This window comes from Zonotrichia albicollis, chromosome 9 (genome assembly GCF_047830755.1).
Source record: "Zonotrichia albicollis isolate bZonAlb1 chromosome 9, bZonAlb1.hap1, whole genome shotgun sequence".
NCBI classification, from domain to species: domain Eukaryota; kingdom Metazoa; phylum Chordata; class Aves; order Passeriformes; family Passerellidae; genus Zonotrichia; species Zonotrichia albicollis.
In genome coordinates this window covers 40146610-40172636 of record NC_133827.1, presented here as the reverse complement: position 1 = coordinate 40172636, position 26027 = coordinate 40146610, and the positions used below count along the sequence as shown (strand labels likewise).

The following is a 26027-nucleotide window of genomic DNA, read 5'->3' as shown; positions in this document are numbered from 1 at the left end:
TAGGAAATTCATATTCCCTGATCCCGAGATTACCCAGATTCCAGGAGCAGATGGTTCCGTGGAATTTCCAAGGTCAGCGCTCAAGGAACTTGGAAAACTTTCACTGAACATTTCCAAGCTCCACAACCTCAATAACTCCTCCCTGTGATGAGTTTATTTGGTTGTTCTTGGGCTCTTTTTCTCCCTGAACGGTCTCTTACTTTTCAATAAAAGCCCTAAAAGGAGAAGATGTAGTTTTGAGTCCTAATATTAGCTCAAAACAAGACTCTTGTTGGTTTAAAAGAACCTTTCACCCTTCTCATGATGCCAATGTTTGTTCTTCTGGCACCATCCAACCCAAACCTGGTACTACCTCCAATTCAAGTCATAGGAGGTAAAAAATAAACCAGAGTGACTCTGGCCATCAAATTATGGCTGTGATGAGTCAAAGGATGGGGTGAAAATTGCAGAACTCAAAGTAATCCCGTTCAAAACCCCTACATGACGAGAAAAACCTGTTCCCCCTCAGCAATCTTCTCTCCTGACAAATGTCTGAGAAATTAAAAGCAAACAAATTGATGGAAAATGAGAATTCCCCCTCACAAATGCTATTTTTTTGGTTATATTCCCCCATCAGCAATGGGCTGATGTTGCAAATGAAAAATGTGGATTATTGCTGTGAAAAGAATCTCTGCAGAGGAGGCATCGAGCTCCGTTCAGCTCCAAGAAATGGTGCTTAACTGGGGCTGTAAAATGAAAAGGCAGCAGAAGGAGAACACAGCACTGGGAGCTGGGTTATTATGCTCAGATTTGAACATTAGCAAGGAGTGAGATGCAAAATGTGATTTCTGAACATCTCCAGAAGCCTGTGCTCTTAAAACGGATTCATTTTAGGAGACACTGCAATGTCTGTATCCCCACAATGACTCACTAACCCTCTTATTACGCTTAAATATTATTAAGAGTTTTATTCATAGCACTCTTATTTTTCCTGTATTTTCTGAGATGCTTCCATGTCAAAAATTACCTCACTTTCAACATCATGGTTGATACTTAAATTTTGCCCTTTTTTCCAAGCTTTGTCTTTTAAAAAACAGCTCAAAAATTTGTCATCAGATATGAAAATTCTCCTCCTGAATTTGTAGCACTTGTAGCAAATCTGTCTTTTCAAGGTCGTTTCCTTCCTCATTTAGACACCCAAACCTTGTTAGCAGACCCTGATGTGGGATTTTGGTTGCTTTTCTCTCTGTCCCAGCATGGTTTTACCTCAGTTTACCCACTTGAGGATCCAAAATCCATTCTAAGGCACAGCAAGGACTCAGTGCACTGAAGGCTGGATGGCCCCAAGGCTTCCTCAGGACACAGTTTTCCCCAGGTACAGGGGGATATTTTACATCAATTCCAAGCCAGAAGTATTTTGTAGATGAGTTAATAAAAAATTTTATTATTTGTGCAAGCAAGGCCTGAGCCTCCTCCGCAGGGCCGGGCTTAAAATGCCCCAAACCAGGGAGTTCTGCTGGAGCTCCGACACGTTCCCTGCCTGCTCCCAGTGCTCCTCTTGCTCCAGCTGGTTTCATCCTTTCCCTTTTGTGTGTTTCTGTTTGAAGGGAAGGTCATGGAGCCGCTGGTGTCCCAGCAGAGCGGGAGGGAGCTGCCTGCACGGGAACTTCAGAGGGGAACAAAGGCAGCCGGGGGGACCCAGAGGTCTGAGGCACAACCCTGTGGAAACCAGAGGTCAGGTGAAGCTCTCAAATTGTGTCTGGTTTTCTCCTGGCTTTGATGGGAAGTTCTTTTGGAGCTCAGCTGGAAGAAAGGGCTCGGGGTGAGGGGAGGGTTTGCAGCGGCGCTGGTTTTTCTGCTTTCTCATCAGGACTGCACACTCTGAAATAGCCCCAGCCTTTTATTTGGCTGCTCAGAAGCCTGTGGAGAGGAGAGTAAATTATCCCCTTCAATGACAAATTGACTGTGTGGGTAAAGTGCACACACAGAAAATTAATTATAGAAAATGAAAATTAAAACTTCACCTCGGAAGATTCCTTCCTTCCTCTTCCAGCCTGGGGAAGGCTGAAGTGGAGCTACCTGAGACACCTCAGAGCCCTCATTTTGGTTGGTTCTCACTTTGTGGAGCTCCACACAGTGCTCTGAGCACAGAAAATGGGGAGAGGTGAGGTTTTCTTTGATGTGGAGCTGCCTGGGACAGCTCAGAGCCCTCATTTTGGTTGGTTTTTGTTTTGTGGAGCTTCACATAGTGCTCTGAGCATAGAAAATGTGGAGAGGTGAGGTTTTCCTTGAGCTGGGCCCCTGAGGGGACTCCACAGCACACAGGGAAGCAGCAGCACTTGGAATCTTTATAAATAATACATCTGGAGGAACCCACCAAATAGTCCCTCTTTTGACTTAAAATTTCAAGTCATGGAATGGTTTGGGTTGGAAGGGGTATTAAAGGCCACATTCCAACCCTCTGCCAGGATTTGTTTCACCTTTCTGATGAACTCGTTCATATTCTGGTGAACAGAGCTTGTGAAATGAATTAAGGTTTTCATCCCTCAAATTTTAAATACTTTTATAGATTTTGTTCCCCTTTTCATGCCCTGTTTTCTCCTAGACTTGTGTGCTCAGTTGAAGTTCATGAGGCTGGTGTAAGGATACAAGTGTAGCACCTGTAGAAATTTTAAAAATTATTAATGATACATTTTAATCAGAAGAAACCCCCATAATCTGAATAAAAAACAGATTTTTTCAGATTACCCCCATGGGTAGGGTGGCAGGGACAACTCCTACCCTCCAGGGTGTTCCAAGCCCCATCCAAGCTGGCTGTGGACACTTCCAGGGATGGGCACCTTGTGCCAGTCCCTCCCCACCCTCACAAGGAAAAATTTCATCCTAACATCCCATCCAACCCTGCTCTCTTTTGGCTTGAAGCCATTCTTACTTATCCTGTCATGCTAAAAAAAAAAAAAATCTATGGACCATTGGCAATTTCCATTTCTTTACCTTTTCTCCCTTATTTTTCTTGGCAGCACGGTTGCAGAAGGGTGATACTCTGACATTCTGCAAAGGACAGCAATTGGATTTTTTGCTGCTTCCAAATTGATTTGGGTTTCAAACATGACTCAACAGACATACAAATCTTACTTAAACCTGTCAGATCCAGAATAAAATGTATCAGTTGATACAGAGTGACATTTTTAACTGAGATGTTTGATTTGCAAAAATGTTCTCAGTCTCAGGGTTTTTTTCCTCATGAACTGTAAAAGGAGTAGTTTTGGACATTTCTTACCTATCTGAGTGGGCAACGATTGCCTTGATTGCTTTATCAGAGCAATAGATGACATCATTAAGTAATGAGGCTTTAAATGTTTATATTTTGTAAATGCAAGGAGGAGGGTTTAATTATTAAATTAAATTAAATTATTAAATTCAAATCAATAAAGCAGATTATCTGCATGACAAAATTCTGAAGGCTGACAATGTTCCTGGAATGAGGCTGGACTTGATCAAAACACAAAACAGAGAAATTGTGAAAATTTTTATAAAAAAACAGATGGACCAAGAGCTGATTGCTTCTGAACCAGGCAAACAGGGTTATCCCAAAATCCATTCAGACTTCCAAATCCATTCTGTTCACTGCCTCAGAATCCTGGAATGGTTTGGGGTTGAAGGAAATATTAAAGCCCATCCCATTCCTTCCCTCCATGGGCAGGGCCCCCTTCCACCAGCCCAGGCTGCTCCAAGCCAACCTGCCCTTGAATATTTCCAGGATTGGGGCATCCCTGCCCTTTCTGGGCAAACATGAAAGGTTTTTTTCCCACTTTTTCCCCACCCTCAAAGACTTGATTTTTATTTTATCCAAACTCAGGGCTATGGAGTCACCACTGGTGTTTTTTGTGACGGCTTTCTGGTCTGCACTGAAATGACAAATGTTAATTAGTGAAGTTAAGAGCAGTTGCAGCAGCACAGATCCATAACCCTGCTGAGGCTGATCGATGTCTGGGGCTGGTGGAAGGGGTGGGTTCAGTTCCCCACCAGCTTGGGGAAAATAAAATCTAAATTCATACATCAGCACCAGCAATCTTGAGGAGAACTTGGTGTTAATAATGTCTGAAATGCCCCAAACCATGTGAACGAGCAGCAATGACCTGGTTCTGTGAAAAAAAACCCCACCAAAATTGTACAGAAAAACCTACTCAAGCTGTTTTAATTGATTGTTCAGTCACCTGCAAATGATGCCCCTGGCCATGAAATGCAAATTGGCCTCGAAATATTCTTGTTCCTGTGAGGAGAATGAGGTCTGGTGTTCTTGGAATCTCAATGAGCTTGGCTTGAGGAGCCTTTCCTCTGCACAGAGTTATTTATCCAATGTGAATATATAGATTATTGTATAAATGATATATTTTAAATGGAGATGTCTCATCTATTTGTATCATCCCCTTGGTGTTCATGGCAGGAAAACTGGGAAACTAGAGACAGGACTCTGCCACCATTTATTTTCCAGATTGTCCCCTCAAATCCTGGGATATTTGCTGCATGTTTGAGATTTTGGGGTATTTTCTCCCATCATATCTTCAGTTATCTAAATGATAATGTTTTTCTTTCTTCCTTTGAGAGACAATCTCATATTATAACCCAATTTCACAATCTAATATGTCACTGTCAGGGAGATATTTCCCTTTAAGCTGTGCTCCCTTTCGTTACCCTACATAATTTTCCTCTTCTTCAGCTCATTCATCAAACATTTATATGCAGTTTATGCACCTATTTACTCATTACTTAGCCCAATTTTACACCCTTAACTCATCCTCCAGTCTTCAAGTATTTACCCTAAAGGTTTATTGCAGCTCAGATTGTGATTTGATTGCTAGTGAGGAAGAAAGATTAATTTTTCCTGATTTATGTCACCGTAACTGTATTAGAACATTACCTGTCTTATTTATCCAGTGTCAGTGCATGGAGAATTAGGAAAAAAAGTACAGGAATTGGTCTGTCGGGCTTGTGTTGCACTTTGGGCAGAAGTTGCTAATCTGAAGTGACATCCAGCTGAAAAGCAGCAAAGAGCAGTGGGCCAGAATTGCTGTGCCTTGGCAAAATCCTGTTTCCTTCTTTGTACTCTGGTTATTGGACAGGAGAGGAATAATTTTGGTCTGTGGGGGCAGAACCCAAAAAGTTCCTAAATATTAATTTCTGAGTGCGTGTGTGGACACGTGGATGGTAAAGAGAACTGGTGCTGCTTTAAGACAACGAGTCAAGGACAACCATAAAATAACAATAATCAGCATTTTTCACATATTTGAATTCACATTTCTGCATTCCTTTCGCCTCACTTTGCAAAACAGACCCGTTCTGCATTTTGTTACTTTAGAGCTGCTCAGAGGGCTCTGCTGGTGTGGATCCTGTGCTCTGGCTCTGTGTCCAGTTTTCGGCTGTTTGGAGGGCCTGGAAAGGCCCGGGGTGGCCTTGGGGCAGCCCGCGTATCGAAGGACGAGAAGAGGCTTCAGTTCTTCTTTCGGTCTTTATGTTTATTAATTGTTTATCTAAAAGATTTTCTTTCAGCCCGACAGAGCTCTGCTCAGCAGCCAGCCATGAGCACACTGTGCTGCCCTCCGGACAGTCACCTATCTTTATACCCAAAGTTACGTGTACAATATTTATCATTTTTCCCCAATCCTTTTTATTCTTATTGCCCGGTGCACTTTCAGTAATGACCAATCCCAAAGTGCCACCATCACCACAGAAGATGGAGGAGAAGAAGAAGAAGAAGAAGGACAGGACACGCCCCAATTCCTCCATCTTACTTCTCTAAACCCCCCTGTACAGAAATCCTAAACCCTGTGTCTCACCCTCTAATTAACCGATCCCTTCACCATTCACCCCGGTGAAACCCTCCTATCCTCATACAGGTGTCATCTCCTGTGTAGGATCAAAGTCCAGCCACCAGACACTTCTGGAACATTCCAGGACTCCCGAGCCCCCCAAGGGTGGTCTCGGTGGCTCGGCACCTCAGTCCTGAGGTGCTGAGATCCCACAGCTCTGTGCTCCTGCCCTAGCCCAGCCCTATTAGAGGAAATCTTTGTTATTGACCCCAGCAGTGTGTGAGCTGCCACAGGGCCGTGCTGAGCAGCCCAGGTTATTGATGTCACTCCCGCTGAGCAGCCCTGTTTATTGATATTATTCATGCTCTTGAGCCAGAGGGACTCGTGTGCAGCTGGCTGCTGAAGGAGGCATGTCCAGCCTCTGCGCTGGTGGTCTGGGGTGTGCTCAGGAAAGGGAAAATGGGATTTCTTTGGGACTCTGCAAATCTTTATTCCTGGCTGGGAACGAGTGTTTGGGGTGAGTGGTGTGAGGGCCTGTGTTGGATGTGTTGCTGCAACCCCAGCCTGAGTCTCTGGGGATGAAGGGAGGGAGATTCTGTCACTTCTTTCTGATTTTAAATCCTGTTTTTTCAGGCATGAGGCAGTTGTAATAATTCCCCAAGAATATCTGGTAGAAAGAGCTGGAAAGTTCATGATGGGGCCATATAACATCTGAATTTTTAAGGCAAGGGGAGATGCTTTCTCCCACAGGTAAAGAGGGATAAATAAATACAGGTAGCACAATGTTGTCTCTTTGCTGGGTTTCCCTTCCCACGAGCGTTATTCCACATTTTTTGGAGCCTTTTCCAGCCTCCAGTTCCTCTTTGTATTTCTCAAACTCTGCATCAGCCTGAGAATTTTGGGTTTGTCACCATCCCCAAGGTTTCAAACCCACCCCACTGCAGAGCCCACCCCTCCAAGCAAAGGCACTGACCTTCTCCTCAAATATAAAGATTTCCTTCCATAAACGACAGAGGGAACAAATGGCTGGAATTCACATCAAAAGCAGCACAGAGGGGAAAATCAATTTTCAATGACTGCCCTCATTAGAACTCTGAAGCTCTGGCATTGTGCTACCTGTATTTATTTATCCCTCTTTACTCCTCCTTGCAGTTGTTATACATTCTTGTTGTTTCAGTGGTTTTTCCTGGCTGGCTCTGCTCAGTTTTGTGTTGCAGTTGTTCCCTGTGGTTTTGGGGGTTTTTTTCCTCTCTTTTCTGTGCAGCTCCTCGTGCTGAGAAAAGCATCACCCGCTGCTCTGTGCTCACTCACCTGGGCTGAACGGGGAGAAATCAGGTTAAAAAAAGGGAAAGGTTGTAAAATTTCACAGGTGTGGTGCTAAAACATCACCCCTGACAGCTGGATTTCAAATCTGGACAGTGCTTCGATTTATTTACTTATTTATGTGTTGATTTTCCAACCAGAAACTGCCCTGCCAAGCTCCCAGCTGACTAAAACTGTGACTTTCCCTTCCCAGAACCAGTAAATAAAAAGGAGAATGTGGTGTCAGCACTGTCAGTTTTGTCCCTTATAAGTTTTACCACCATATTTAAAAGAAAAATCAAGAGGAATGCAGGTCTTTATGTTAAAAATGGCGAGTTTAATTTAATATTTTTGTTTTCCTCCACAGAGAAAGTTGAGGACAAAGAACATTGTGGGGCTGAACAGGAAAACATTCTTCAGGGATGGACAAGCAGATTTCAGATTAATTTATTCCCTCATTTTATTTATTTAGAAGAGGATGAATTAAACCTACTACAGAATGTTGGCCACAAACATTTTTCTGGGATATCTTCAGGAAAAAAAGAATTTAAAAAGTAAGTGAGAACAAATTATAGCAAAAGTTTAATTTTTCTACCTTTTAGAGAAGACTGCACCAGAAATAAATATGTTTAAACAGTTTCTAAGACAGTCACAGTTACAGTTCAAAGATTCAGAAATAACTGAGCTACTTTTACATATTTGCACTTTTAGTCCAGATTTTTCATTTGTTTGAGTTAAAATAGCCTTAAAGTTGTTCCTTTAGTACAAAGCTTTTTCTATGTCTTTAGGTAAGATCTTTATCTTCTCAATTTGGAGGTTTTGATCCCTTGTAAAACACTGGCTATAAATGAGAAAATATGGTCCTTTCAATGGTGACCTGGGAAGGGAACTTTATAATGCTCTGTTAAACTTCTGGGCCTGAAATTTCTGAAAAGAAAGATAAATAAGAGAGCTGGGGAGTGCAAATAAAAAGAGTGAGAGGTTTATGCTGCTGGCTGCCAGGAATGCTGAATGCATTCAGGTCGGAGGGATGGAACAACAATAAAACACCAGGCTGCAAATCCATGCAGGGGTTTCATGGCAAGTACTGGGACTAATTGTTCTTGTCAGGCCTCAGATGTAAATGAAGGTGTGGTGGGGATGAATCCCAGAATCCTGCTGTGGTGTGTTCTTAAGTTCGTTAGTTTGCTCCCCCCATTTTCTGTATTACTTCCTGCTGCTACCCTGCCAGTTATGTTGCTATGGAAATGAAACTGCTCCTCCCTTGGTTTCTCTTATAAAGTGAAAGTTGTTTCCTCCTTGGGCTCAGTCAATCACTCTTTTTCTCCTCCCAGGTTTCGAGAATTTTCTTTTCTCTGGGAGGTATGGTTGGCTGTAGCCCCGGAGCCCCTCCTATGATTTATAACAGTTGGTTACTTTAGTATATCAGTTATGTTTTGTACCTCCAAATATGTATTTCTATTGGATAGCCGGGTTTCCCTGCCTTCTTCCCCCCTTTTCCCTTAAAACCCTCTCCTGCCCCCTGTTCGGGGCCATTTGCTGGGTGTTTCCCCTCCTTGTTGGTTCTTCTGTAATAAACCGACAGTTTACCCCCAGCAAGTGGTCGCCTCCTAATTCGTCTCTCACCGCGCTGCTCCGAGCTATCACCCAGCTCAGCCCGAGGCCAAGCCGCCGAGGGGGGCTGGCTTTGGATGCGCAGGGGCCCTGGCCTTCACCCCTCACCAGACAGCCGGATTCCAGGGCCGTTCACGCCCCCGCGCAGTGTGGCGCCCAACGTGGGGCTCGAACCCACGACCCTGAGATTAAGAGTCTGGTTTGGGTTGGGAGGGACTTTAAAGCTCATCAAATTCCACCTCTGCCATGGCAGGGATGCCTTCCAGTGTCCCCGGTGCTCCAATCCCAATCCAACCTGGCCCTGGGCACTGCCAGGGATCCTGGGGCAGCCACCAAAATATTTTAATTTCTGCAACCATTGCTTCTAAAAAATAATTTCTATACCTTGAAACGTGATGTAACCTTATTAGTGAAAGTGGGCAGCTTGAAGTCATGGAATGGATGGGATTGGAAGGGACATTAAGGATCACCCGGTGTCACTCCTGCCATGTGTAGGGACAAATTCCAGTGTCCCAGATTGCTCCAAACCCTGTCCAGCCTGGCCTTGGACATTTCCAGGGATCCAGGGGCAGCCACAGCTGCTCTGGGCACCTCCCCACCCTCCCAGCCAGGAATTCCTTCCCAATATCCCAGGAAATCCCAGTGGACCATGAGACAGCAGAAAACAAGACCTTGGTGCTTCCTGTTCTAGGACTGCGTCTGCACTCACCCAGAGCTTGGTGTGCGGGGATGCCGTTGGTTAATTGAGTTTTTGAGGGGGTTTTATTGTTCATGGACACTTGGGAATGGCTTCCCACTGCCAAAAGGATGGATGGGATATTGGGAAGAAATTCCTCCTTGTGAGGATGGGATTCCCAGAGCAGCTGTGGCTGCCCCTGGATCCCTGGAAATGTCCAAGGCCAGGCTGGACAGGGTTTGGAGCAACCTGGGACACTGGAATTTGTCCCTACACATGGCAGGAGTGACACTGGGTGATCCTTAATGTCCCTTCCAATCCCATCCATTCCATGACTTTAAGCCGCCCACTTTCAGTAATAAGATTACATCACGTTTCAAGGTATAGAAATTATTTTTTAGAAGCAGTGGTTGCAAAAATTAAAATATTTTGGTTTTGTGCCTTTAAATGAATTTTTAATATCCCATCTCTTAATTAAGAAGGGCAGGGAAAAAAAAAAAAAAAAAGGAATTCTTCTGGGGAAAGCCAGAAAATATGGTTTGATATTTTAAAAGTGCTCAAAAATTTAGAAAGCTTAATGAAGTCATAAAGCAGAAAATATATTCCCTCTGTTCCCATTTATTTTCTTTATCTTCCACAATCTTGGGACCCTCCAAAGTTTCCAGGGAAGGTGTAGGAGCAGTGACCAAACTTTTGCTGATTGCCTCCAGTGGCTCAGCAGTGATCCATGGCCCTGGGGATCTGTAAATCATGGGCTGGGAGCAATAAAAGCTGCAGGATAACTCATTTAAAAGTTACTTTGTGGAAATGATGATTGCTGAGTCTTGCAGCAATATTCACATGAATTGTCTCTTGACTTGGATTGAGTCAATTAAAGCTACTTAATTAGTGCAGTTAGTAATCATCTGCTAAAATTACAGACATTCTTTTGTGCCCGGGTTTGTCTGTTTTAATAACACTTTTTAACCATTTTAAAGAATGACCCTGTGCAGAATTTGGTTAAGCATTTTTTTAAAGTTGCCTTTGCACTAAAGAACAATTCAAAAATATTTTAATATCTGAGACTTCTTACAGCAACATAATTTCTATTTTCTACAGTATTGTGGTTCCTGCTTTGGTTCCTTTACCCCTCATGGTTAAATCTTCAAAACTCTGAGACTAGCATCCATTTCCCTTGGCTTTTTTTGTTTGTTTTCCCAATTAATTTATTGATCATGAAAGGCCATCCACTTTCCTTATGAGAAATGCCATTTAGTGCACCAGACTGAACTCTTAGATTGCACTGTGATTTTGAAGTAATCTGTTCCCTTTTGGAAGGGGTTATAGGACAAGGAAACAGATTGACCCAAATTAAACATAAATTTTGGGGAAAACAGGCAGTGGAAGAAGCAGAGCCTGTAAATTCCCTTTGGAAGGGCTGTGCCAAAGGAACAAGAGGCTCCAGACTGCCTGGAAATGGGTGAGAGGGACTTTGGGCCATTGCAGGAAACGCAGTCCTGTAACAAAGCTTTGGGATATTGATCCCTCTGAAGTTCCATAAACATCACAAGATGTTTTCACAGAATTCACAGAATCACCGGGCTGGAAGAGACCTTCAGGATCATCCAGTCCAACCCAGCCCCAACACTCACCCAAACCCTGGCACCCAGTGCCACATCCAGGCTTTGTTAAACACACCCAGGGATGGGGATGGGGACTGCGCCACCTCCCTGGGCAGAACATTCCAGAACTTTACACCCTTTCTGTCAAACCTTTTCCCTGCTCTCCAGCCTGTATTTCCCTTGGTGCAGCTGGAGGCTGTGTGCTCTGGGTGTGTCAGTGCTGCTGCAGACAGAGCCCAGCCCCAGCTGAGCACAGGCACCTTTCAGGGGGTGCAGAGATGCGCGGGGGCGCGAACGGCCCTGGAATCCGGCTGTCTGGTGAGGGGCGAAGGCCAGGGCCCCTGTGCATCCAAAGCCAGCCCCCCTCGGCATCTTGGCCTCGGGCTGAGCTGGGGGATAGCTCGGAGCAGCGCGGTGAGAGATGAATTAGGAGGCGACCACTTGCTGGGGGTAAACTGTCGGTTTATTACAGAAGAACCAACAAGGAAGGGAAACACCCAGCAAATGGCCCCGAACAAGGGGCAGGAGAGGGTTTTAAGGGAAAAGGGGGGAAGAAGGCAGGGAAACCCGGCTATCCAATAGAAATACATATTTGGAGGTACGAAACATAACTGATACACTAAAGTAACCAACTGTTATAAATCATAGGAGGGGCTCCGGGGCTACAGCCAACCATACCTCCCAGAGAAAAGAAAATTCTCGAAACCTGGGAGGAGAAAAAGAGTGATTGACTGACCCCAAGGAGGAAACAACTTTCACTTTATAAGAGAAACCAAGGGAGGAGCAGTTTCATTTCCATAGCAACATAACTGGCAGGGTAGCAGCAGGAAGTAATACAGAAAATGGGGGGAGCAAACTAACGAACTTAAGAACACACCACAGCACAGAGAGTGATGGGGGCAGCCCTGAATCTCCTTTTCTCCAGGCTGAGCACCCCCAGCTCCCTCAGGGCTTCCTCACAGGGTTTGTGCTCCCTCTCCAGCCTCGTTGTCCCCTCTGGACATGCTCCAGCATCTCAACATCCTTCCCAAGCTGAGGGGTTTCCTCACTTAGCAGGATTCTGTCATTGTTCCCAACCTGAATGTTTAAATCCATTGTGGCACCTGGGCCATCCCCACGCTGGCAGTTTTTCCCAGCTCAGGAGCAGATTGCCCAGCACACAAAGCACGGGGAAGGACGTGGCTCGTGTTTAGTTCTGGAGCTGGCTCTGCCATGACAAATCCCCCCTCTCATTTTGACGTGCTCACATTTGTCGAGCGAGTGGCAATCCAAAATATTGTGAGAATTATTTTCAAGCCGAGCGTTTGTTTTGCCAGTATTGAAAAAAAAAAAAAGCAGGGGAAAAGCAGAGATATTATCCTGTGACAATGCCTCCCTTTGTACCTGAGAGGCATCGATTCACCGCAGAGCCATTTGCAGCTCTTCACACGCCTCAAGAATTGTTTACAAGAACAAGGAACCACTGCCAGGCTGCTCTGTGAAATCCTGAGGAGGTTTTTTCCCTGTGAAAATCATTCCATATTCAGGATGGGGTGGGTGGAAGGTGGCTTTGAACAATCTCTGTGTTCCTGCTTTGCAGGTGCTGTCAATAAAACCGGAGCAGATTTATGGACTGACTGCACGGCCCAGGAAAGGACTGGAATGCTCAGCAGGGAATGAGATCACCAGAAATGAGCCCAGGAACATCCAGAGCTCACGGGAGAGGACACAGAAGGTGCTCCAGACGGTGATGGGACAAGGGAATTGGCCTTAATATAAAAGAGGGGAGGTTTTGATGGGATATTGGGAAGAAATTCCACCTTGTGGAAGTGGGAGGGTGCCCAGAGCAGCTGTGACTGCCCCTGGACCCCTGGAATGCCCAAGGCCAGCAGGGACAGGGATTGGAGCATTTTGGGACAGTGGAAATTGTCCCTGCCATGATGGGATGGGAGGTGGAATTGGATGATTTTAAGGTCCCTTCCAGCCCAAACCTTGTGTGGTTTTGTGATCTGTGGGATCTCAGCACCTCAGTCCTGAGGTGCCGAGCCACCGAGACCACCCTTGGGGGGCTCGGGAGTCCTGGAATGTTGCCAGAAGTGTCTGGTGGCTGGACTTTGATCCTACACAGGAGACGACACCTGTATGAGGACAGGAGGGTTTCACCGGGGTGAATGGTGAAGGGATTAGTTAATTAGAGGGTGAGACACAGGGTTTAGGATTTCTGTACAGGGGGGTTTAGAGAAGTAAGATGGAGGAATTGGGGCGTGTCCTGTCCTTCTTCTTCTTCTTCTTCTCCTCCATCTTCTGTGGTGATGGTGGCACTTTGGGATTGGTCATTACTGAAAGTGCACCGGGCAATAAGGGTGAAAGGTATTGGGGAAAAATGATAAATATTGTACACGTAACCATGGGTATAAAGGTAGGTGACCGCCCGGAGGGCAGCACAGTGTGCTCATGGCTGGCTGCTGAGCAGAGCTCTGTCGGGCTGAAAGAAAATCTTTTAGATAAACAATTAATAAACATAGAGATCGAAAGAAGAACTGAAGCCTCTTCTCGTCCTTTGATACGCGGGCTGCCCCAAGGCCACTCCGGGCCCTTCCAGGCCCTCCAAACAGCCCAAAACCGGACAGTGATCCTCTGCCCTTCAGGGAGAAGTTTTGGTTCCCAGAGCTCCCATCAGATTTGGTGCCAATTTGTTCAAAATTGAGACCCTTCAATCTTTCACTGGGTGTGGAATTTTCTTCAGCTGGGCAGGTTCTCTCTCAGCAGCGTGTCTGGATCCAGGGTAGCCAGCCTGAATTCAATCAGATATTTCAGATTTATTTGGTCTTCAAACCCTACATCTGAATTGAAGTCCAGATTCATTGCCAAACAAACCCAAACAAAATGTGGTTTAAATGGATCCATTTGCTCTCTAAATCTGTATTTTTTGTGATTCATATATTTCTCATTTTTAAATAATATAGAACCATACAATGCCCCTTGTGTTTCATTGGCTTTATCCAGGCACCTGCATGGCCTTGACCTTGGAGAAAATGCCAGTAAATGTTTGAAAAACCCACAGGCCAGCCTGAACTGTAAGAATTGTTCCAATACAGGGATCAATAGCACGTGTTGGAACGCTGGTATGAAATAGAGAGCTGCCTCAGTAATGAAAAAAACACATCAACTTTCTATGAAAAGCTGTTTTTTGGAGGCAGAGTGAGCCATAGATCAAGCTTTGACAAATTCTGCTGCTGTTGAATAGATTAATTTTTTGCTATCAGCCCCTGTTCCACCTGTAAGAGAGAAAAGAAAGGAATTTGTGCTACAAAAGAGATTTAAAAGGAGGTGAAGGAAGGCACAGCTCCAAACAGCAATGTTTTGATTCAGAAGCTTGAACACTGGTGCATCATAAATTGTAAAATGTGTTTATTTCTACTCAGTGATAATTCCTGTTTTTGGAGAAAAAGGCTTTCTTTTATATTTCTGACAATCCGGAGGGAAAAAAAAAAATCGAATCCTGCAGTCTTTTTGCAGACAAAATTCCATTAATTTGCAGTTCTGTGAAATTTCATATCTTCGAAGAGATGGTAAAATATTAAAATTTGAAATTTCAGTGCCTCTCCTGCTGCTTTGTCCCAACAGCACACCGTTATGGAGCCTTCAGCTGGCACTTGGATATTCCAGGTCTTTGAGGGGAAAAAACTGGGAATGAGCAATTCTGGCAGAGCCCAGAGGGATCCACAAACTCTGGAGTGGGACTGAAGCTGCAAAGTTTGTGCTTAGAATCCCAGAATGGTTTGGGTGGGAGGGGACCTTAAAGTAATCACATTCCACCCCCTGCCATGGCAGGGACACCTTCCCTGTCCCAGGTGTCCAGCCTGGCCTTGGGCACTGCCAGGGATCCAGGGGCAGCCACAGCTGCTCTGGGAATCCATCCCAGCCCTGCCCACCCTCCCAGGGAGCAATTCCCAAATCACATCCAGCCCTGCCCTCTGGCTCAGTGGGAGCCTGTGGGATCTCAGGATCTGAGTCCTGAGCCACCGAGACCACCCTTGGGGGGCTCGGGAGTCCTGGAATGTTCCAGAAGTGTCTGGTGGCTGGACTTTGATCCTACACAGAAGACGACACCTGTATGAGGACAGGAGGGTTTCACCGGGGTGAATGGTGAAGGGATTGGTTAATTAGAGGGTGAGACACAGGGTTTAGGATTTCTGTACAGGGGGGTTTAGACGAGTAAGATGGAGGAATTGGGGCGTGTCCTGTCCTTCTTCTTCTTCTTCTTCTCCTCCATCTTCTTTGGTGATGGTGGCACCTTTGGATTGGTTATTACTAAAAGTGCACCGGGTAATAAGAATAAATGGTATTGGGGAAAAATGATAAATATTGTACACGTAACCATGGGTATAAAGATAGGTGACTGTCCGGAGGGCAGGGGAGTGTGCTCATGGCTGGCTGCTGAGCAGAGCTCTGTCGGGCTGAAAGAAAATCTTTTAGATAAACAATTAATAAACATAAAAACCGAAAGAAGAACTGAAGCCTCTTCTCGTCCTTCGATACGCGGGCTGCCCCAAGGCCACCCTGGGCCCTTCCAGGCCCTCCAAACAGCCGAAAAACCAACGGGAGCCATTCCCTGTGTCCTGTCCTGTGGAGAGCTTGGTTCAAACATGGCTTAAAGAAAGAGGCCATGAGAATATACAGCTGAAAGCAGCAATTCTCACAGCCTGTTTCTGTAAACAACTGGGTTCTCAGGGTTCTCAGACAGTTTTCTCATAACATTCTATCTTTGTCTGTTTTGGGAAAGTAAATGTGAGTTTTGAGAACCACTCATATCACGGTGAGAACACAAACCACAAGTACTGAAAACAAAAGGAGGGGTTAGAGTTTGCTCTGTAGCCTATGATGAGCTCGGATTTTGCAATATGCATGAACTTAATTAACACGGTTATAAAAAGTGACTGATTGAGTCAATAAACGGAGTCGATGCTGATCAACAAGGATGGGTCGTCTCCCTTCGCTTTCAACACTGTCCCTCCATCCCTTCTCCAAAGTCTCTCTCCATCTTTCCTGCAGCTCCTCCTGGCCACCCTGAGCTCAGCCCAAAGCTTCTCCTCTCCAGGTGAGCACCCCCAGCTCTCCCAGCCTTTCCTCCCTTCCATCCCTCTGCTCATCCTGGAGCCTCCTCTGGGCTCCTCCAGCAGCTCCAGGTCCCTGCTGTGCTGGGGCAGCTCTGCAGGTGGGGATCTCAAAATTCAATAATCAAATTTTATCAATTATCAAAAGCATTTTGAAGTTTCATTGTCCTGGGCGGTGCCTTCCTGCCCACTTAGCAGAAGAAAAAGAACTGTGCTTGAGATGCAAACCCATAAAATGCTGTGTGCTCCCAGCCCTGCTGGAAATGATGTCACACAGCAGGACAATGCATTCCAAACATGACCTGATATTAAATTATCCATCCTCTCCTGCATGATCCCATTGTCTGTGACCTCAGGCTGTGCTGCCTCCCTGCTCTGTCACCCTGGCAGCACCCTGTGGGATCTCAGCATCTCAGTCCTGAGGTGCCGAGCCACCGAGACCACCCTTGGGGGGCTCGGGAGTCCTGGAATGTTCCAGAAGTGTCTGGTGGCTGGACTTTGATCCTACACAGGAGACGACACCTGTATGAGGATAGGAGGGTTTCACCGGGGTGAATGGTGAAGGGATTAGTTAATTAGAGAGTGAGACACAGGGTTTAGGATTTCTGTACAGGGGGGTTTAGAGGAGTAAGATGGAGGAATTGGGGCGTGTCCTGTCCTTCTTCTTCTTCTTCTTCTCCTCCATCTTCTGTGGTGATGGTGGCACTTTGGGATTGGTCATTACTAAAAGTGCACCGGGCAATAAGAATAAATGGTATTGGGGAAAAATGATAAATATTGTACACGTAACAATGGGTATAAAGATAGGTGACTGTCCGGAGGGCAGGGAGTGTGCTCATGGCTGGCTGCTGAGCAGAGCTCTGTCGGGCCGAAAGAAAATCTTTTAGATAAACAATTAATAAACATAAAAACCGAAAGAAGAACTGAAGCCTCTTCTCGTCCTTTGATACGCGGGCTGCCCCAAGGCCACCCCGGGCCTTTCCAGGCCCTCCAAACAGCCGAAAACCGGACAGCACCCAATGTTCTCTGTGAGGCAATTCCACCCAACAGGTGAAATAATCAGCATTTTCCAAGTGCTTTCCTGGCGTGCCCACCTCCACAGTGGGATCAGTTCAAATTCCTCCTGTCCTGCTGTCCATCCGCTGTGGAAAATGGAATTATCTTGGTGCCTCCCTTTGGGAACTTTGGCCATCGGTCAATGGTGTTTCCATGGCAAACCCAATGCCAGAAGTGCCCAAAGTGCACCAGCCAAGCACATGCAACCAAAATATCTCCCAAAATGTGATGCTAAGATTATGTCAACAAATCCAGGACAGAGATGACTCTTCCTATAGAGTACCTGTATTATATAAGCAGCCATGAAAACCTTGGAAACACGAGATATTTGAAATCTCATTTGATAGACATGATTTCTGCTGAAGCAATTTCTCCCAAAGAAATGTGGATCTAATTTGCCAACTGTAATCTGAAAGAAGAAATATATATATTGATTTTTTTTTTTCTGGTTTTGGTTTATTTTTTTTTATTTTTGGCCCTCACGGGATGGATTTTACTCCAGAGCAGCGAAGGGGACAGAGAATAAAATTCTCAATTCTTCTCCCATAGTTCATTGAAATTCCCTGTAGGAAGAGATGTTCCATTCCATAGACGTGACATCCCCATGTACCCCCAAATGATTTATTTTTAAGCCCTGTATTATATTTTAGGTTATGAAATGTCTTTTAATAAATTTAAGAAGAATTTAGCAAATTTTGGCAAGGTATCCTCAAAGCTGACTCCTCCCTTCAGTACTTTGAAGGTTTATTTGAATTCATAAAGATATTAATTTACAACACAATGACAATATTTGGCAAAAAAAACCCCAAAATATTGAATAATGCTTTTCCTTAATATCTTTTTCCTGTATATTCCAACAGCTGGAGACACTTTTGGAGTGGTGATTCCTAAATTTTGCTGCATGAAGACATGAAAAATAAACAGTCCAAGTGTTTCTTACAGATTTTGTGATTCTCACTGGAGTCAGAAGAAGCCACCTAACTAGTGAGTACTTTATTAAAATATAATATTTTAAAATACAATATTTAAAAGTGAGTATTTTCCCTTTTGGGACATGGGAATACAGTTTTTAAACCAGAATATTTTTTAATTTTGTTTTTTTTAATAACACAACTTTGTAATCATATATTAATGTGAAGGAATTCATAGTAATTACTTTTTTGAACTGTAAATGATGATATTGTTGTTTCTTCCTGTCCTTTTCTACTGTTCTCAGTGCAAGCCAGTGCTAAAAACAAACAAATATTTTCAGCTTTTCCTCAGAAATTCTCTTTAAAGTTTGATTGCTTTTTCCTAGACCATGCCTGTTAATCCAGTGACACAATCCCTCATTGTTCTCCTTGGATGCTGAAGTTTTAGTTTAAAAACAGTGGTTCTGTTTGAAATTAGTCAAATATTTTTATTTTCAATCTAAATAAAAAAGTATTTTTCTGCTATTCGAAGTCTAAAGAAAAATCCTCTTTATGGTGTTTTGCAGATGCCACCAAATCAGAATCACTCCCTAAATTTGCTGTTGCAAACTCCCCACCTTTCTCTGTTACAGGACAGATAAACACAGGCTGAGGGTTGCTTCCCTGCCACTTTTCATGGTATTTTTCCCTTTATTTGGATTCCATGATATGATATATGAAGCAAAATCAATAATTCCCACATTTCAGGTTAAGGGCACAGCTGAATAAATAATTTATAAGTCATCGGATCAATGTGATTTCAGAGAACATCCACCAGCAGAGACCAGTTTTCTCAGATACCCCCATTATTTGAAATTATCTGACAATTGTCTTGGGTAAATCTTTAAGTCCTTCTATTGACCAGAACTAATTTGAAATACGCACTTGCTGTCTGTGCTCCGCTCCTTCTTTGTGACCTGCCAGCTCTGAGTCACCTTGTGCTGCCTGATTGGATCAGCAGCAAAACCTGGATGGAAAAGCCTTGAAAAAACAGAGTTACAGACTGGTTTGGGTTGGAAGGGAGATTAAAACCCATCCCTAACCTTCCACAGACCAGGTTGCTCCAAACTCGCCTTGGACACTTCCATGGATGGGACAACCACAATTTCCCTGATCCACACACATTTTCTTGAGTGGAAGAAGAAATACCCACACCTGTCCTAGCTGAGATGGAGACCATGCAAAGCAACACACTCCATTTTCAGAAGGCTTCAAACTGTTTTTATTTTAGCACACGTGCCTTTTATTCATTTTTACAAAACTCTTCAGTTTACACTTTACTCATTGGTCACGAGAGACAAACAAAGGAATTGCTCATTGGAACGGGCAGCTGCAGGTTGCTCTTATTTATCCTTTTTTTCTTGGTTTCTGTTTCAACAACCTTGGTAGAAAAATTCTTTCAGGAGTAGAATTGGTAGAACCAATTGTCAGCAACCTTGGTAGAAAAATTCTTTCAGGGGTAAACCTGGATTCTCTTATCAAACATGGATCCCCTTATCAAACTTCTCTCTGGCTCACAGAAGTCACTGTAAAACCTCTTCCACACATGCCATTAAGAAAAATGCAGCATTTTCCCTGAGATTTTTTTTTTTTTTTAAGGATAGATTATTTGGAGTCGAAATCCCTTCTCATCCCCATTTTTTATTGGCACTGTGGAAACCATGGCTGTGAAGGCATTCGTCTTCCTGCAGGCTCTTTTTGAGGATTGGCTCTGGAATGTGTAACACATTTATCTCCCAGTCCCAAGGGGCTGATCTGAGCACTCTTGGAATCAATGGATCAATGAATCAATGGAACAATTCCTGGAGTTTCCAGGGAAAGTGGGAATGTGTTAAAAGGATGATGGGGCTGATCCAAGCGCTCTCAGAACCAATGGAACAATTCCTGGAGTTTCCAGGGAAAGTGGGAATGTGCTAGAAGGATGATGGGGCTGATCTGAGTGCTCTGGGAATCAATGGAACAATTCCTGGAGTTTTCAGGGAAAGTGGGAATGTGCTAAAAGGATGATGGGGCTGATCCCAGTGCTCTGGGAACCAATGGAACAATTCCTGACATTTCCAGGGAAAGTGGGAATGTGCTAAAAGGATGATGGGGCTGATCCAAGCGCTCTCAGAACCAATGGAACAATTCCTGGGGTTTCCAGGAAAAATGGGAATGTGCTAAAAGGATGATGGGGCTGATCTGAGTGTTCTGGGAATCAATGGAACAATTCCTGGAGTTTTCAGGGAAAATGGGAATGTGCTAAAAGGGTGTTGGGACTGATCTGAGCGCTCTGGGAATCAATGGAACAATTCCTGGAGTTTTCAGGGAAAGTGGGAATGTGCTAAAAGGATGTTTGGGCTGATCTGAGTGCTCTGGGAACCAATGGAACAATTCCTGGAGTTTCCAGGGAAAATGGGAATGTTCTAAAAGGATGATGGGGCTGATCTGAGTGTTCTGGGAATCAATGGAACAATTCCTGGCATTTCCAGGGAAAGTAAAAGGTTGTTGGGACACGTTTGAACCACAGAGATTTCTTGCAAGGTAAAGTTGAGCACGGTGTCACTGTTGGCAGAAATCAAAATGTTTTAATTCAGAAATTGAATGCAAAGATGGAGGAACGGTAAAAAGAGACATTAATAAAACTTTTCCGGTGTTCAGGCTTCACTTGCCGTTTCCATGGCAGGTTTCTGATATCTGCTGCCACACATAAGTCCTGTCCATATCACATCTTTTGTGATAAGGGCTATCTTGCCCGCTGAAAAACCAGCTGATAATGCCTTTCCCAGTCTGCTTTATGGAGCATGGAATTTAGTCCTATGAATTTCTCAGCCGATTTTCTATTTTAAATAGCTGTAGGTTGATTTGTTTCTAGCGCTGTTAACAGCTGGTGCATCTCTGAAATCTTATTTTTGTCATTTATTCTTCCAGGCCTGGCTCCTGCCAGGATCACACTGGGACAACAGCTCCCATGTGCAGCTAAAAAATACTCAGTCAATAAATCAGTCATCTTTGCTCATGTGCAAATCTACTTTTTTAACTTCTCCCAAAACTCTTAAAATCTGGTTTTGCTACAATATTTACATGTAAAATAGCAGCCAGGGTGCTGATGCACTCTGAGCACTCCATCATCCTTCTGGCCTTTATTTTCTTGCTTTCTGTACTCCTATCACGCATTCTGTCTTCAATTTTGTAGGCAAATTCCTGGCTGGGGAGCTTCCCTAGGAAGAGATGTAATTCCTCATGTCCCTCCTCCATGAACAAAGCTGCAGGCACTGTATTTATACAGATTATAGCTGATTTTATATGTCCTTATATAATGCATTCCAACAGATTTAAGCTGGGGGAGCGTTTCGTAACTTCTGTATGGGAGCTTCATCATCAAATCCTATTTGTTTTTCAGATTTTGGTTCTAATTCTCATGAATCCCTTTACAAATGTCCTTTTCTTCACAGAATAATGTCAAACAACTTTTCTGATCGCTGGGTATTGTTTCTGCTGGAACATGATGGATTCCTCTGAGGTAGGATTTGTCGAGTTTTTACATCTCCTTTTGTGGTCACAACTGGGAGCATTACAAGTGTTTGGATTTTTGGATACTTTGTCCTGAAATCTTTCTTTCCTTATTAACAAACTCAGGGAGATTTTGTTAAGTAGGGATAGAAGATAACTAAGTTTGAACTCTTGAGTGCACGGAAATCTTGGATATCTCAGGCTGTTCTTGCCACAAATAGTTTTGTCAGTTATTTTAAGAGAAAAAATGGTTTTTAAAGCAAAGCCACGATGGTCAAGATTTAAGACATCCCAACGCAACAACAAAAAGTTATTCTGACAGAATATTGGACTCCCTGATTGAAATAATTAATAAATCCTTGGACAACTGTTGGGATAATTGTTGCAGACATTTCTTCATAGAAATCCTTTCTTTGAGATTTCTCCTTCTTCTGGGAAGCAAAGGGCCCCAGAAGAAGAATGTAAACAGTTGTTATCAGCTGCTGTGAAATGTAGCAGGTGTCCCTGTGATTGGCTCATCTTCCTTGTGTACCATTAAAGGCCAATCACAGGAGCAGCTCAGGGACAGATTCCCTGGGCACAGAACTTTGTTATTCATTCTTTCTATTCTATTCTTAGCATAGCTGCTCTCTGCAACCTCTCTTTTTCTTCCTTTTAGTATAGTTATAATGTATTATATATCTTATATCAATAAATCAGCCTTCTGATCAAGAAACAAGATTCTTGTCCTTCTCTCACCACAGTGACCGTCTAAAGTCGCTGTAATAGATAATCAGTTTGCAGCCACTCTTGGAAGACTCTGCTGCTCTAACTTCCCAGGAAGGAGGGATCTGCTCTGTAAATAAGATTTCACCATTCCTCCATCTCCATTTCCAGTCCATAAAATCGAGGCTTCCCATGGAGGAATGGCCCCGTTATCACCAGCTTCATTTTGCATAATTGGGTTTTGTGGTGCTGCAGTCAGAGCTGCCATGAAATCCCAGCCAGGCTGAGGGAGCACAGGAGGGAGAGGGGAGAGCAGGAGTGAATCCTGGAGCACTGACAGCGCCAACAGCCCCTCTGTGCAGCTGGCCAGCACTAAGGCAGCGGGAAATGTTGTTCTGCAGAGATGATCCAGATGTCCTGTGACTGGAACTGCTCCCACTGCCTGGTTTTGTGGGTGGATTTTCGTCCTACAGCCACTAAAAGTGGTGAAGTTCTCCATGTGGGATGTGGGAATTAGACCCGTGGTAGAGCAATATCCATAACCACTGAGCTAAACCAACTGCTTGGATAGCCAGGATTGAATTTGGATTCAAAGGATGAACTGTTTTTTGGCCTGCAGTTTTTTAATAGTTTAGGACCATGTATAAACCCAGTATATATGTGTATATTAAACCAGTATAATCCAAATCCAAATAAACTGGTTTGAACAGTGTAACACCAGTTTAACACTGTTTAAAACCAGTTTAACAGTGTTAAACTGGTTTTTATTCCCTCTGTTGCCTGTTATGGCCATGTCCTGTAATTATGGGACTCATCCCAACAATTATATCATCTTTCCTCCCCAGAGCATGCTGTGTTTATTACAAACCTTTGGTTTCTCTGGTACTTTGAATATTTTTAACTTTTTTTTTCAAATGCCCAAACAGTTTTCAGATCATTCTATCTTCTCACTCTGCAACTGCAATGATATTTCAGGGAGCAGTAATAACCTACATTTTACAGTTTATCCTTTTCCTCTCAGAAAACACGATTAAAACTCTGTTCTCTCAGTTCTGAAGACTTAATTTATTTGTCTTTCACAGGCAGATTATTTAAAGTCTTCTAATATTCAAATGTAAATAATCAAACCTAAGGCCTGTTTGCTGTAGATCTTAAAACAAAATCTCTGTTCTTTAAATCTTTGTTTCCAAGAGAGAAAAGAACCTTATGCCAAAAAAAAATACCCAAGGAAAAAAAGAAAAATCGGTTGCAGTTCATCTTTTGGATAAGACTATTACAAAGCTATTGGAAGCAAAAAGCCAACCTACAAAAAATGCACATTGTATTGCCTCAGATACAGAAGAATGAATTACAGGATTTGAGTCTTATTTATTTTCCAGAACTGCTTAAGAACATTCCATCCCGTGTTAAAAAGTACTCACTCGCTGCTTTGTTCAGGGGTTTGTTGTTGAGGCACTTGGGGGTTGTGGCTGGGTGGGTTTTTTATCTAAACTTCAGCAAAGCAGAAGAGGAAAGTGGGGCACTGCAGCAGAGAGAGGGCCTTGGAGAGGGGAAATAACCCTCAGACAGCAGGGATGGGGGTGGGACAGGGATGGGACAGGGACAGGGATGGGACTGGGACGGGGCTGGGACAGGGATGGGACAGGGATGGGACAGGGATGGGGCTGGGACAGGGATGGGGCAAGGACAGGGATGGGACAGGGATGGGACAGGGATGGGGCAGGGACAGGGATGGGACAGGGATGGGGCTGGGACAGGGATGGAGCAGGGATGGGGCAGGGACAGGGATGGGACAGGGATGGGGCAGGGACAGGGATGGGACAGGGATGGGGCAGGGACAGGGATGGGGCAGGGACAGGGATGGGACAGGGACAGGGATGGGACAGGGATGGGGCTGGGACAGGGATGGGGCAAGGACAGGGATGGAGCAGGGATGGGGCAGGGACAGGGATGGGGCAGGGACAGGGATGGGACAGGGACAGGGATGGGGCTGGGACAGGGATGGGGCAGGGACAGGGATGGGACTGGGACGGGGATGGGACTGGGACAGGGATGGGACAGGGATGGAGCAGGGATGGGACAGGGATGGGACAGGGATGGGACAGGGATGGGGCTGGGACAGGGATGGGGCAGGGATGGGACTGGGATGGGGCAAGGACAGGGATGGAGCAGGGATGGGGCAGGGACAGGGATGGGGCAGGGACAGGGATGGGACAGGGACAGGGATGGGACAGGGATGGGGCTGGGACAGGGATGGGACTGGGACAGGGACGGGGCTGGGACAGGGATGGGGCTGGGACAGGGATGGGACAGGGATGGGGCTGGGACAGGGATGGGACTGGGACGGGGATGGGACTGGGACAGGGACGGGGCTGGGACAGGGATGGGGCTGGGACAGGGATGGGGCTGAGACAGGGATGGGACAGGGATGGGGCAAGGACAGGGATGGGACAGGGATGGAGCAGGGATGGGACTGGGACAGGGATGGGACTGGGATGGGGCAGGGATGGGAGTGGGACGGGGATGGGGATGGGGCAGGGATGGAGCAGGGATGGGGCTGGGACAGGGATGGGACAGGGATGGGACTGGGACAGGGATGGGACTGGGATGGAGCAGGGATGGGGCTGGGACAGGGATGGGACAGGGATGGGGGTGGGACAGGGATGGGAGAGGGACGGGGATGGGACAGGGATGGGACAGGGATGGGACAGGGATGGGACCATACAGGGATGGAGAAGGAGCCATGTCAGGCTCCAATTTTTGGGATTGGGATGTTTGAACTTCCACGTGGATCTATGGATCTATGGGCACCATAATGTTTTGGAGAAGCCATTGAAGAACATTGCTGAATGTTCCTTTTCCATCTTGTTATTCCTTCCTTTTTTAAGTGTCTGTTATCTTCAGAGTGGAGAAATCTTTGGAGAGGATCAGCACACGAGGAGTTTGTTATCTCTCTTTAACCCTGAGAAAACACCTCCAATTCTGAACAAAGCCACCTTGCCTTTGATGTTTGTGGAATTCTGGGGGAGGCACGGGGCAGAGCTGCTCCCTTTGGAAGTGTGAATCCTTCAAACAAAACCTTGGGACATTGTTTTACACGCTGAAAACAAAGCAGAGCCCTGATAGGGCACATTGCTTTGTGGAGTTAATTTGGGGAGTTCTCAGATCCTCGATGGGCGAACAGAAATCCTTCTTTGGAATATCCACTTTTACACCCCTACAGTGGAGGGTTCTTGTCACAAAATTCCACATCTCAGATGTTTGATAAAAGCAGGGATGCTGGAGTGCCCACAGATGAGGCAGCTCCAAAATGCTTTTTATTCTGGAGTCCATAATTGCAAGAAGAAGTTTGAGGTTTTTTCAAATATTTTATCTTTGAATCATGATTAAATTATAGTCTTATCGTAGACTAAACATGAGGATGTTGGTGAAATAACCTATGGATAATGCAAGGATACTCATCCAGGAGTCTTGCATAGATCTGGCTGTGCCATCTCTGGAATTTAATTTGAAATCTTAACTTTACCTAGAATTCTTTACAGCAATGTTAATGGTTACTATAAACACAAACTGATTTCACTGACAGTAAGTTGGTTTCTCTATTTATTTCCTTTTATCTAATGCAAAGTATTTTTTTAAATCACCTTAGAAATTCCTTGTGTGAAGTAGCTCCTGGCAAACATAAAACAAAGGTGCAGTTCTGTTACATTTAACAAGCAGATAAATGCTTTATGAGTGTGAAGAAA

The 26027-nt window shown here is 44.7% G+C and overlaps 1 long non-coding RNA gene across 1 annotated transcript; it reads left to right on the top strand.

Annotated features, from left to right (window-relative positions):
• The first annotated feature begins 7140 nt into the window (after positions 1–7140).
• Positions 7141–26027, top strand: LOC141730072 (uncharacterized). Its single transcript, XR_012581532.1, has 5 exons — positions 7141–7645; positions 12562–12696; positions 17995–18118; positions 21519–21586; positions 25170–26027. It is a non-coding gene; the product is annotated as an uncharacterized LOC141730072 (long non-coding RNA).